General features: G+C 45.8%; 1 protein-coding gene across 5 annotated transcripts in view; it reads right to left on the bottom strand.

Moving 5' to 3' along the window:
• PDP2 (pyruvate dehydrogenase phosphatase catalytic subunit 2) overlaps positions 1-13,979 on the bottom strand; it is a 259,441-nt gene extending 245,462 nt beyond the window's left edge. For 3 of the 5 annotated variants that reach the window (XR_014493434.1, XR_014493435.1, XM_083370755.1), the window contains exons 1-2: positions 7,026-7,592; positions 5,237-5,301 (exon numbers count right to left, since the gene is read on the bottom strand). The gene's annotated coding sequence lies outside the window, so the exon portion shown is untranslated. Of the gene's footprint in view, positions 1-4,927; positions 5,113-5,236; positions 5,302-7,025; positions 7,593-13,924 lie in introns of those variants that run through there. The other 2 variants (XM_083370756.1, XR_014493433.1) reach the window with 2 other exon arrangements.
• Between the last annotated feature and the right edge of the window lie 187 nt (positions 13,980-14,166).

The following is a 14,166-nucleotide window of genomic DNA, read 5'->3' as shown; positions in this document are numbered from 1 at the left end:
CTGCTTCTTGTAAAATAGCTATAAATGAATGAAAAATGCTAGCCATCTCCCAGTCACATCTTGCAAAACTCTCAGATTTTTTTTAAATAAAATCTATTTCGTAACATCCCATATGAGGACTAAAAATTGTGCTTGAGTCTCACGGCTGGCATAAAAGAAATCCAGTAAATGAGGTAGCATCATACGTTGGTGCCAATTTCCCTTTGGTTGCAATTTAATGCACATTGTTTTGGAAGGAAATCAGGCTCACTGGCATCAGAGTACTTGTTTCTGAGTAAACATGCTCAGTAGTGAGCAAAAAACAACTTGCATGGTTTGGAACCATCCTTACCTTGATAAATGTCAACCTGACAAAGAATGTTCTACTATACTGTGAATACCCAATGAAACATTTTACTGTTGGAGACCACTGAGTTAAAGAAGCCCAGTGTAGACCTTCTACAGATGTTCTCCAGGGAAAAAGAGTTATTCCTCTCCCACCCCAATTTGCTCCAACACTTTAATTAGGATCAACTCTTTGAGTAACAGCTGAGCCTGGCTTTTGAACTCTGTTATTAAGAACCATAAGGAGAAATGAAAACAAAGCAAAGGAGCATTTCCAAAGAAATTAATCTCTGGAGATACACAAGCCTACACTCTGTTTACTTGTGGGTTGTTCTCCTTTTATCAAAGCTTCCAAGTGATCTGTTAACTTAACTCATCAGGAAATGCCCCACCCCAGAGGAAGAACACTGGGCTCCTACAGAGAAGGACTCCAGTTTAAATCTTCATTCAAAGCTGGAGAATTGTTTCCCAAAACTTTGGACAGCCTTTTCTTGTCAGGGTCCTGGTTCACACATTACCCTGAATGAGCCTCCATTTTGGTTAGTTCTATTTCAGTTAGTTCTGTGAACTATCATTGGTAAAGAACGGATTAGAGGTTAGTATAATATCGGGGGCAAACCAAGTGTGTCTTCCCCAACAAGCATTTCTTTAAGATCTTTAAGTGACTTGACAAGAAATTTCTGTCTCATCAAGAGACAAGAAATCAGAAGCCAGGTGGACTCAGAAAACGTGTTGTTTACCAAGCACTTATGAACTGTAAGTGTAGAGAACTAATAAAATGTTATATATTTCAAAAAGAAAAAAAATCAGAAACCAGGATGGAGTTCAAATTCAAAGCACGGCAAGTTTACTCCATCCTACTTTGACCCAAGAATCTGATCTATTAACGGTCAAGGCGAATTGGCGCCAGAAAAGAGTCAATGGATTTCAAGGGGAGCTGGACTTAAGACTCTTACAAGGGCACAGAGACTCCAAATGGATGATGCATTTGACCCCACCCTAGGGCTCAGCCTGGTCACCTCTTACAACACCATGCAAAGTAGGGTTCAGGGACCAAGACAGATGGATAACTTTACTGCCTAAGTTAGAAGCTTCTCCATACTGAATAGTTGGTCATGATGGCCACAAAAGAAAAGAAGTGGAAAAATTATACCGATACAGAAAACAATGAAAAGAAAGAAGGGGAAGTCCAAAATTATAACCCAGCCCAGCCTGGTCCTTCCAGCAGATAATTCTGCCAGGGTCCTGCTAGAAGCTGGAGTTTCTAAGGAAGATGCTAAGAGCAAGAATTCAGAGAATGTCAACTTGTAACCATTGTCAACAGCAATTCAAAGAAGTGTGGGAAAATAAAGACCAAGGAGTCTGAAGCTTTGAAGCAGGAAGGGCTATAACGTTCTGTACCATTTCTCATTTTGCTTAGAGTGAGTCTTCCTTTCCTGAAAAGAATTCCTAACGGGGCTTGCCGTGTAACTGGGGAGTATATGGTCCAGTTCTGCCAGCCTTTCAAGGTGGGCAGGATCAAAGAGCAGACATGCAAGAAATCCAGGAATATTTTACAGCTATCTTGAACTTTCACCATTCCTTTTGAAAGACAAGGCAGCCTCTTTCTCATACGTTCTACTTTCCCAAGGCTGAGTAGCTGTCTTCTCTCTCCCTCTTCCTCCTCAGGGTCAGAGCTAAATTCCTTTAACCACTTCCTCTCATCTCAGGGGAATTTGACACCAGCAGACATGGGTTAGGCCAATTTGTAAATTCAACCCACAGCCTAAAACTGGGCCAGAAGAATCAAGATTTCAGATAAAATGGCGGCTGCTTCCAATGCTAGACTTAGATAAAGTACCGTGTCTTCTTAGCGGCTCAAGTGATGTGCAAATGCACGCTGGCAAACACATGACTCACGAGATGTGCAAGTAATCCCCAGCTTTAATTCTGCAACTCAAGGTAGCTTTGCCCAAACCTGATGCAAAATAGAAGGGGAAAGGCAAGCTGCTTCCTACACCTCCACCCAAGATCTATTATCTGCCCTTGGGAAGGATCACAGAAGAAAGAGACAGGGAGGCAACAAACCTGCTCAACCAGATCCTTCTTTCTCCTGGCCCTCTTTCAAAATCACAACCGTCACCAACTGTTCAAGTAACAGTTGTTGTTGTTGATAGGTCGCTATTTCAACAATATTCATTGCATTTTATTGAACATTGTTTACACTGCTTGCAAACTGCAGGATTTAAGCTCGCTAACAACAAAGATAACAATGAGGTAGATAACAGCAAAGATGACTAGGGGGCCAGAGGCTATAACGTATGAAGAACAGTTGCAGGAATTGAGTATGTCTAATCTGATGAAAGGAAAGACTAGAAATGACATGGTAGCAATCTTCCAATATTTGAGGAGCTGTCACGGGACGCGGTGGCTCAGTGGGTTAGGACACTGAGCTTGTCGATCAGATGGTCGGCAGTTTGGCCGGTCGAATCCCGAGTGCTGTGTAACAGAGTGAGTGCCTGTCACTCGTCCCAGCTTCTGCCAACCTAGCAGTTCGAAAGCACGTAAAAATGCAAGTAGAAAAATAGGGACCACTATGGTGGGAAGGTAACAGCGTTCCGTGCGCCTTTGGCGTCTAGTCATGCCGGCCACATGACCATGGAGACGTCCTCGGACAAGCGCTGGCTCTTTGGCTTTGAAACGGAGATGAACACCGGCCCCTAGAGTTGGAAATGACTAGCACGCATGTGCGGGGGAACCTTTACCTTTACCTAAAGAAGAGAAGGTCAACCAAAGCACCGGGAAGCAGAAGAATAAGCAACGGATGGAAACTAACCAAGGAGAGAAGCAACATAGAACTAAGGAGAAATTTCCTGGCAGTGAGAACAATTAATCAGTGGAATGACTTGCCTCCAGAAGATGTGAGTGTTCCATCACTGGAGGTTTTTAAGAAGAGATTGGACAGCCATTTGTCTGAAACGGTATAAGGTCTCCTGCTTAAGTGGGAAGAGGTTGAACTGAAGGACTGCCGGGTTCCCTTCCAACTCTCTTATTCTGCTGTTATCCTGTTATTCTTTCTGATCATGCGTATCCATCCCCATCAAGCCCAAACAAAAGTCCGGAACGGTATAGGATATCCTGCCATAGGCAAGGGGTTGGACTAGAAGACCCCTTCCAACCCTATTATTCTATGCTCTGTCTTCTAATGTGTTAGCTGCCAGTTTTTGGGTCCTTCCATCTTCAAAACAAAGAAGCCCTGCTCATTTCATAACTGAGGTCACTTGATCATGAGACAACTTCTGCTCGAGACATGTGGAGGAAGAAAGGCAGTGAATGAACGCAGATAACATTCATACAGAAGTCCTGGTTTGTTTCATCATTTGGCATCACCTGTTTTTGCTCTTTTGCATTAGGTGTTATGCAGTTACTGTCTCGTAGCTCTTTCTGTCCGCCTCCCAAGCGGACCAGACAGGAAATATGACAAGATGAGCTAATTCTACTTTATTGTTTATTTATTTATTTTATTTATTTTAATTCCATTTATATCCCGCCCTTCTCCGAAGACTCAGGGCGGCTTACAAGCTTAGCAGTATAAGTATAAGCAGTATTATAAGGCTACATTCACAGAATCTTGCAAGTCTGAAAGAACATATCTCCCACCACCATTTCTCTTTACTGCGGGATAAGCTAGGGTGGATCTTTTTAAAGTTTCTTTCTTTGCCCGTTGTTCAGCTGCTGGCTGCCTCCTTATCTGATCATCCTCTAGGCAGCATTTTTTTTTTAAATTCCCCCTTCCAAGGTCATTTTCACATACCATTAAAGTTTCTATTTACCCCAAACTACAGCTGCATCAACACAGTCTGCTCATCCGTTTTTTTTGTAGAATAAGCCATAATTGGCTGTTAAACAACTTGCTAAGCTGTAAATCACAGTGCACAAGTTCCAGTGGCAGCACCTATTGATTTAAAAGCAAAAACAGGACTTTACATGTCATCCTATTCTTGGCAACATCTTTGCCTGTAAATTTAATCTAGTTGTTAGGTAATATTGAGTAGGACATGATTCCTAGATATTGCATAGATAACGGCTTGCTATCTGTCCACTATTATCTTCCCCTCCCATTACATGTTTGAATCTTATGATGTATAGTAGGGGTCTTCAAACATGGCCCTTTTATGACTTGTGGACTTCAACTCCCAGAATTCCTGGCTGAGGAATTCTGGGAGTTGAAGTCCACAAGTCATAAAAGGGCCAGGTTTGAAGACCCCCGATATATAGCTTTTTTCCCCTAGTCATCCACTTGCACTGTGTGTCCAAAGTATACAAATTTATGTCTGCTAATCAAAAACTCAATTGTTTTGGACTAACTAGTTTGACTTGCAGTCCATGGTTTTCTTAGTAATTAAACATTTAATCTGTACAGTAATCCTCAATTTACAACCATTTGAAGTTACAACAGACCCCATAGTCACGTAATAAAAATTTAGGCAGTTAGTAACTGACACACATGTACAATGGTTGCAGGTGTCCTGTAATTGTCATTTGTGATCTTCCTAGTCAACTTCCAATAAGCAAAGATTATAGGGGAATCTAGATTCGTTTAACAACCACATAATTCACTTACCTTCAGTGATTCGCTTAACAACTGCCTTGTTTAGCAATGGAAAATCTGGTCCCATTTGTGCTCATAAATCAAGTACTATCTGTATATAATTTGGGCAAGATTCATTGTCTTTCTCATTAAAAACAGAAGTTGTGAAGTTTCCTTTTGATAAAATACAACATTTCCACTTTTTCTTCCTTTTGTTTCTAGCACAAACAAATGGAAAAAAGTGGAAATATTGTAAATTACAATCAATAGTTTTTTCTAATTACAGAGAAAAAAGGAAATAAAACACCAGGAAGAATTATGAAACATTTCTAAGTTACTTACCTTGTTAACTGTTCATGTTTTTGCCTTTTCCAAGTATTAGCAGGGCAGATGTCCTTCACCAAGACCTGTTGAAAAATAATATAGTCAGATTTTAAAAAGATAAGACAGAAGCATGCCAATTGTCAGGGCCTGCAAAACAAAGCCATCGTTCTTCCTTACCTATAAATTTAAATGTATTCACAATATATACCTGATATATTGATGTTAGAAAACATTTGCTAACCACAGACAAGGATTTCTTTTCCTTACACAAAAAAAGGATTCCACTACAATGTAGGAAAATTCTATAAGACAGTGCATGCCACACAATAAAAAATTGCTGTGACAAAAGTAGTAGCCTCTTAGGGTTGATTTTCCATAGTATGTTAAGTACCTTTCCCTTGATTCAGATCAGCTGCAGAAACACAAACACTTGTTTTAAATCTGAATATTAAAGTTTTCTCTTTTATTATGTCACAAACCTTTGGTTTGAAACAGCAACTTACCACTCTATAACTACACCCCTGCTATTCCCTTCACATAATTGCTTCACAGTGAAAAATATAATGTGCAGCTAAACACCTTGGGGGTCAGGCCACCTGAGCAAACAGAACCTAAAATGTACCCAAGTTTTTAACAGTCACATTTTGTTACACATCAAACTAAACTTTGGGCTGTTTGAATAACAGGCCAGCAGCAGGAATGTTATTTTACATCCTGATAACAGTGTTTGTGGCCAAAGTTGACTTTGCTTTTGTGATGCTGTTAGAATGCATGGATCCATATTTGCATGAGCAAACGGGCCAGACAGCAAAAAGAGAATAAGATAATTGGGAATGCTTTTTACACAAGCTTTCAAAAATTATATTGCAAGCTGCAATTAGAATCACATTAAAGACGTGCTACTTCAATGATCCAGGTAATTAAAGCAGTGGCTTCTTATTTTAGGGTCTGGTTGAGGCCCCCACAGATCTTCCTCTTTTAATGAACCACAGAAAGGGGCTGCATTCACACAGGTTCCAAAACATTTCAGCTTTCATATGATGAATGCACAGCTCTGGAACACACCACACTCCTTACTCCGGGACAAGTTAAGCAACACAGTAAATAAACCGTTGCTCTATTAAGCTTACACCCTATAAGAAAGCTCATTTTGTAAAAATCCATTCCCAACATATGAAAGAAATAAAACCGTAGCAAATGCCCCCGCTACCTTCAAATTTCACAGCTTTGAAAAAGTTGGGATATTCTTTAGAATCTTTTTCCTCCCTCCCCTCGCTTTCTACTTCTTTAATCTACATTTCTTTTCCACTTTATTAAATTTCTTCGTTCTTCCTTAAAGCCAAATCTGCACTGTTTTAATTCGGCTTCAAAACTTCAGTGAAAATTTTAAAAAGGAAAACGGATTGCAGAGCCTCCTTTTGAAAAAAAATTCTTCTCCGCTGCACCAAATTTGGTGCAGCACCTTTTTAGAGCAATCCAAATCTAATATTAATCAAAAAAAAAATTAATAGCAACCCAAATGGCAAGCTGGGAACTCAGCATTCAACTCGCCAGCTTTCCAGTTTCAAAGAGTTCCTTTGCAACGCCTTGAACCCAGCTCCGTTTCCGAACCAGGGCTGATCTGCAGCAATTAATGGCCAATCACATTTACACGACACTCCCTTGATAATTAAATTATTATTATTATTATTATTATTATTATTATTATTATTATTATTATTATTATTATTATTATTATTATTATTATTATTAATCAACACCAGAGAAAAAAGAAATAAAAATGAAAAACCAAAACAAGCCAACCAACCCTGCATTTTCTTCAGCTGATAAAGATGTTCTGCACCTGCTGACTTCTTTGCAGGCTGAAACCTCCGCGAAAAGACAAAACCTGCTTCTTTCCGCCCTGCAACTAATCACATTCCAGTTTGGGGCGTTAAGAAGCAGCAGCTGGAATACAGTACGGCAAAGCAAAGCAACGCTTCCATAGAAGCTTGACTCCGCCCTTAGAATGCACAGCCATTGGCTGCAGCGGGAGGCGTGAGAGGGTGATCAGGGAGCTGAGTGGCCACCGTGGGGCAAAGCCACGCCCCATCCCCCCCCCGCGCCACTGCTAACTCGCGTAAGGGCTTACCCAGCTGGATTCTGCTGCCCCTAGCGGCCCTTCGGAGTTTTGCAGCCTCAACAGGCTCTTCCCCAAAACGCGGACAGTTCCGAAGGCAACGGAACCCGCCCAGCAGGCTTCATAGAACGTGTGAACGGGTAACAGGGAACGTGCTCGGGGGGGGGGCAGGTTCTTTGGGATGGCAGGCATCCCCAGGGAATAACGCGAATCCGCATGTTCTCAAGGCGAAGCATCCGCGCCGGGACAACCCTAGGAAGACTAGGAGAAAGACGTACCTCGTGTCGGGCGAACCTGCCTGCTGAGCATCCGGAGCCGTGTGAATTACTCGGAGGCGAGGCGCTCCTCCCCTCCTATACGGGAAATGACAGCTTCCCCTAGAATAAACCCTCCCCGAGCCGTTTCCTCGACCAGGAATGTTACATGTTTTGTGCCAGCCATGGCAGTTCCCCAAATAGGTCATCAGATGGAGCAAAGAGGCTTCTTTGCTCCCCTGCAGCAGGCCCCATTGGTGAGAGAGTTTTATGGCTAGGGAGGGGCCGAGACCCCCCATAAATACCTCTGCCCAGGGGCTGCTTCTTTGTTCTAGCTCTGCTTCTCTTTCTATCTATCTTCTCTCATAGAAGCATGGATGCTTCCATGCCATATAGCTCTTTTTATATAACCTGTCGATGAATAAAGCTTCATAATGACTGCATCTATGCATTCTGCCTATTTCACTTTGGAAGCACCTTAACGTTCCATCGATCTCTTGTGAAAGCTGCTTTACAAGTTGGTAGCAGAGAGGATGGTTAAAGGGAACGCTTCCAAAGCCTGCAGCTAATGCCTAGATTTGAAACTGAAATGGATGGCCGGAAATCGCAGATTGTGACCAGGAGTCTTCAATCAAGATTAACAGCTCTAGCCCCTGAAGCAAGCCCCGCTCCAGGTGAGAGCACAGATGGCCTCCTTCTGCACGCCACAGAGGGAAGCTTGGAAGTTTTACAGTCCGCCCAAGACTGTCAAGATGCAGCAGAAGCGCTCCGGGCCCAACGCAAGCAACGCGTGGATCAAATGTCTACACCAGAATGCAAGGAACTGCTTCTAAAACTCCTTGAAGTACAGGAGACCCCACAAGCCTCTCCACGGAGGACATCAGTGCAGAAGGACTGTGGATGCCGGGTAAGCCCCCCCTCAGCCACCACGAGGCCCCTCAATATGGCGCCTGCCACCCTGAGTAACCCCGGGACCCCAGGGCTTTCGGCGCGAAATCCCCTGCCTAACTGTGACCTCCAGCTTCCTGGGGCAACAGGAAACAAGATGGCTGCGCCCAGGGAGACCGCATGGCCCGGCACAGGAAGCAAGATGGCAGCCCCCTGTGCGCCCACATTTTCTAACAAAGAAAGGCCTCAACTTAGTCTGGAGGCCCAGCAACCCCTGGCATCCTGCCATAGCAACATGCAAACTCCTGGGCTCTCTCCAGCAGAAACCCTCGTGAGCTATGATGGCTATAAGACTGCTCATTACCCCCCAAGGCCCCCGACCCTCTCTCCGGGGCCCCCAGTCTTCCTTTCGCCCCCGCCCAGGCGCTCTCCTTACTTGGCCTTTGGGGGGGGGTTGGCCCCCTCCTCCAGCATCGGCTTTTGCCATCCCCAAGGTCTTCAAGGCAATCCAGGGCCGGGGAGGCTCCAGGAAGGATTTCCAGAGCATTTTAAAAACCAAGTGCCGGCCGGCAATCTTGGGCTCCGCCCACCCCCTGATCACATGTTTTCCGGACATGCCCAGTACGGGCTTTTTAACCCAGAAGGGGGGCCATCTGAAAATCAGAGAAATATACCACCAACGCCCACTAGAGGGGTACCTTTACCATTTTTTTCAATGCCAACCTCCCAAATGCTCCAAGAATGGGATAATACGTTTCTAATTGCATCCCCGTTGCCTCCAAACTTTGAAAAATTGAAAATTGGGGGTGAGAACTATCACAGTTGGAATAGAAATTTGCAGGTATGTCTATTGAAGGATGGGATTCTTGAAATGGCCCTGAACCCACCACCTTTCCCGTGGAGCTCACGAGAAGAGTGGCTTCATAGACAGACTTTTTCCACTCTGATGGAGTCCATCGATGATAATATGTTCCCTAGCATTCCAGATGGACTCACAGCTTGTGCAGCCTTGCGCCTATTATACAATTTATTCAACAGCAAGAGCATGGGTTCTCTCACCAGACTCACAACTGAGTTTTACAACACAAGACTCAGGTTTGGGGCCAGCATGGCAGAACATCTTGGAAAATTAAAATCCCTCAGGGCGCAACTAATGTCCAAAAATTACCGAATACCTGAAGAGAACTTGGTCGCAGTTATTGTGGCTTCCCTGGACAAAAGTTGGAACAATTTTATTATTTCCCTGGAAGGGGGCAGGGATGGACCCATGCCTCTGTCCTACCTCGAGGGCAGACTCATTGACGAAGATAGCAGACGTAGACATACGGGAGAATACAACAGAGTCACCAGCCAGCCAGCCAGCACACGACACCGCAACTCAGAGCGGGTTAATGCTCTACTCAAGTGTTTCACCTGTGGCTCTGAGGGGCACCTCAAGAAGGACTGCCCCCATTTTCAACAAGGCCCCAAGCGTGGTCCCAATCAAGGTAGGGGCAAGGGACAAGGAAGGGGCCGTGGCGGGGCCAAAAGTACTAACAATCTTGTATCTACCTGTGCCCCCACCACAAGAGCTGATAGCTCCACTGACTTATGGTTGCTGGACTCTGGAGCTTCATCTCACATTACTAATGTGAGTCAAGGTTTTAAAAGGGTAAAGAAAATGAAATCATCTGTCAAGGTGGCCAACGGTGATAAAGCTTTGGTTATTGGGGAGGGCACGGTTTCTCTACCCGGGCTTGGAAAAGTTGAAGGTGTCTTACACGCGCCCTCTATTGCCAACAACCTGTTGAGCATTATCAAGTTATGTGACGATGACGGGGTGGAAGTTTTATTTCGCAAAGGGGGAGGTCATGTCACCCGGGACCAGAGGGTCATTGGAAATATAGCCATCATAGATGATTTGCCATATTTCTCCCCCTTAGAAGGGGCCTCACAGACAACCCCAAGACTGCTTAACGACCGCAAGGGTGAAGCGGTTGCATCCAAGCCCCCACAGCAAGGCAGTGTGGATAAGAAATCCCAACCTCAGCTGTCACCTGAAGCACCGCTCAAGGCTACCAAAGCCAAGAGGGTGTCAGTCGGGAAGCCACTCCACGATAAGTGTGCCCATATTTTGCACCGAAGATTAGGTCATGCAAGCTTCCCTGTAGTTAAAAAGATGGGAGAGTTTGCTGAGGGAGTCCAGCTCAAAGATTGTGAGGTATTCCTGGACTGTGCAATCTGTAAGAAGTCAAAGAGGAAAGCTGCGCCTATCCCAAAAACATCACTGCGTAAGACCCAATTCCCATATCAACTAGTTCATGTTGATTTGGTCGGGCCTTTCACACCATCTCTAGGGAAAAGTCAGTATTTTCTCACTGCAGTTGATGATTTTTCACGGTACGGCCATGTGTATATCCTCACAGAAAAATCTGGAGCCTTTGACGCCATAAAATCACTCTACAACCTTGTAGAGACCCAGTATAAAACCAAGATTGCACAACTGCAGAGCGACCGCGGGGCTGAGTTCATGTCCCGAAAATTCCAGGACTGGGTAAAGCGTAAGGGCATCCGCCATTTTCTTACCGCGCCTTTCACCCCCGCTCAGAATGGTGTGGCAGAGAAAAGAAATGGAGTCCTACAAACTATGATGCGTAGTCTGATTGCAGACGCAGGGGTCGCAGAATCATACTGGGCAGAAGCGGTAAAATACGCCAATTATACCTTAAACCGCACTTGGAGCAGTGTTGTGAACCAGACCCCATATTTCCTAGTTCATGGTAGGAAACCAAATCTTGGACATTTACGTGTTTTTGGGTCCTATGCATGGGTTCACATCCCCAAGCAGCTGCGGAAGAAGGGGAGATCTGTCTCCCAGAGACTGAGGTTCTTGGGCTACGCTCCTGGCTCCAAGGCCTACCGTTTCCTGGGAGAAGGGGGCAAGATTGTGACTTCCCAATCTGCCTCCTTCGAAGAGGACTCCAATTGGGCCCAGATACACTCCAATGATCTGAGCCCATATATCAACCGTCCCAACAAGGGCACACCGACTACAACATCACCTGAGACGTCCACATACCCTGCCACCGACGAAAGTGTGGAACAAGACGAAGATGTCATCCCACCTGGTTCAGATGGGGAGGATGAGCCGTCCAGTTCCCCAGCAACGCCTCAGAAACCCGCGGGAGAAAAAGGCGGTGAGTGGCAGAAGGTAAGGAGGTCAAAGCGGTCCAACAAAGGCATCCCGCCAAAGAGAATTGACATTGGGCACATCGCGTCTGTTAACAGCGTTGTGGTCACCCCAAAATCCTTCTCTGACATCCAGGAGCTGCCCATCGAAGAACAGGAGAAATGGCAGCTCGCGATGGAGAAGGAAATGCAGAGCTTAAAACAACTCAAGGTCTTCACCCCCCTGCAACCTCCAAAGGAGAGGAAAGTCATTGGCACAAGGTGGGTTTACAAGGCAAAACCACTTGCCAATGGCCTCTACCTGTATAAGGCCCGTTTGGTAGCTCAGGGATTCGCCCAACGCTATATGGAAGACTATGGCGAGACATACTCTCCAACTGTCCGGGCAGAGAGCGTCAAGACCGCCCTCGTGACTGCAGCTGCTCTGGGGGAGGAAGTCTTCCAATTCGACATCCAGACGGCTTACCTCCACGCCAAATTGGACCGGCAGATCTACGTGAAGGCCCCTCCTGGCTACCAGCAAGAAGGGGAAAATACATGGTTACTTCACAAAGGGTTATATGGTCTCAAGCAGTCAGGGAAACTATGGTATGACTGCCTTAGAAAAAGTTTAGAACGAGTTGGTTTCACTGCATCCCGTGCAGATAAATGTGTTTTCACACGCAACTCAAAGGGTACCACAGAAAGGGTGTTAGTTTATGTGGATGACCTACTATATGTAGGACCTGACAAGGAAGGGTGTGATGAATTTGCCAAGGCCCTGGAAGAAAAGTTCACTTTGAAATCTTTGGGGCGGGTTGATAAGTACTTGGGTGTGCATATTTTGGCCACTAAGGGGGGGTTCGCTCTATCTCAAAAAGAAAAGATAGAGGAGTTATTGGCCAAATGCAAAATGGCAGAATCTAATCCCACGCATAGTCCAATGCAAAGCGACTTTTACAACCATACTCACAAGGACGGTCCTGAGTTCACAGATAATACGCTTTACAGATCTGTGATTGGCTCCTTGCTATACATCAGCAATTGGAGCAGGCCTGACATAGCTTTAGCTGTAAATCTATTGTCCAGGCATGTGGAACACCCAAAGGAATTCCACTGGACTGCTGTTAAGAGGGTACTTAGGTACCTCAGGGGCACGACCGATGCCCTCCTTGTGCTGGAACCAGAGAAGGGGGAGACGGCCCAGCTCTCTGCTTACTCAGACGCAGACTGGGCTGGCGACACCAAAAGTAGGCGGAGCACTTCTGGTATTCTCATATTGCTAAATGGCTGCCCAATACATTGGCATGTTAGGCAGCAAAAATTTGTTTCTTGCTCCACGGCCGAGGCTGAATATGCCAGCCTGTCAGACACGGCCAATGATTTGACTTGGTTCAATGAGCTGATAACGAGTATCTGGGCAGCTCCTCCTCTGCCCATCCAAATTCTAGAGGACAACACAGCTGCCATTGCAATCTCGGAGGCTTATGCAGTAGGCTCTAGATCTCGCCACATAGACATACGCTATAAAAATGTCAGACAGCTTGTCAAAGAGGGTTTTATACGTGTAGAGCACTGTAACACAGTTGACCAGATAGCTGATCTGTTCACCAAACCTCTTCCCATTGACCGGCACAACCTTCTGTGTAAGCGTTTGTGTTTGGTCTTCTGAATGTTTTTATACATGTCTATGACACCTGCTTGCCCCTCACACACATTCACTGGTCCCTGTCATTGGCTGGCAAGAAGGGGAATTGTTACATGTTTTGTGCCAGCCATGGCAGTTCCCCAAATAGGTCATCAGATGGAGCAAAGAGGCTTCTTTGCTCCCCTGCAGCAGGCCCCATTGGTGAGAGAGTTTTATGGCTAGGGAGGGGCCGAGACCCCCCATAAATACCTCTGCCCAGGGGCTGCTTCTTTGTTCTAGCTCTGCTTCTCTTTCTATCTATCTTCTCTCATAGAAGCATGGATGCTTCCATGCCATATAGCTCTTTTTATATAACCTGTCGATGAATAAAGCTTCATAATGACTGCATCTATGCATTCTGCCTATTTCACTTTGGAAGCACCTTAACGTTCCATCGATCTCTTGTGAAAGCTGCTTCACAAGGAAGCCTTCCAAACAGGGAAGAGGCCGACTCCCACGCCGATTTAGCCAGCCTGGATGAAGTCGGTTTGCGCTCCGGCTCACGCCTAACCCCACGCCCAACCATTCTTCCCCCCCACCCCCAGTAACCCCCTCCCCAGGACCGCAGCGCCTGCAAACACGGAAAGGTCCACGTGCGCGCAAGTACCCACGTTCTCCAAAGCCGCGTGCAGGTAGAGCCGCTGACTTTTGCTGCTGGCCTTTTGGGTTGGAGAGAAGGGGAATGCCGGCAGGGAGCAGCCTCCCCCCGCCCTGCCGGGATAGGACACTCCCTTTGCTATCTCTGCCAGCCTCGCGTGTCCTCGGATGGCCTCGGGATCAAATCCGGGCTGCCTTGGCGGGTGGAAGGGCGAGGCGAGGTGCCCGCCGGGCTTCCGCTGCTGCGGGTAGCAGC

This window comes from Vipera ursinii (genome assembly GCF_947247035.1).
Source record: "Vipera ursinii genome assembly, chromosome: 10".
Lineage (NCBI taxonomy): Eukaryota > Metazoa > Chordata > Lepidosauria > Squamata > Viperidae > Vipera > Vipera ursinii.
The sequence above is the reverse complement of the archived record's forward strand: the minus strand, read 5'-3'. Positions and strand labels throughout refer to the sequence as shown.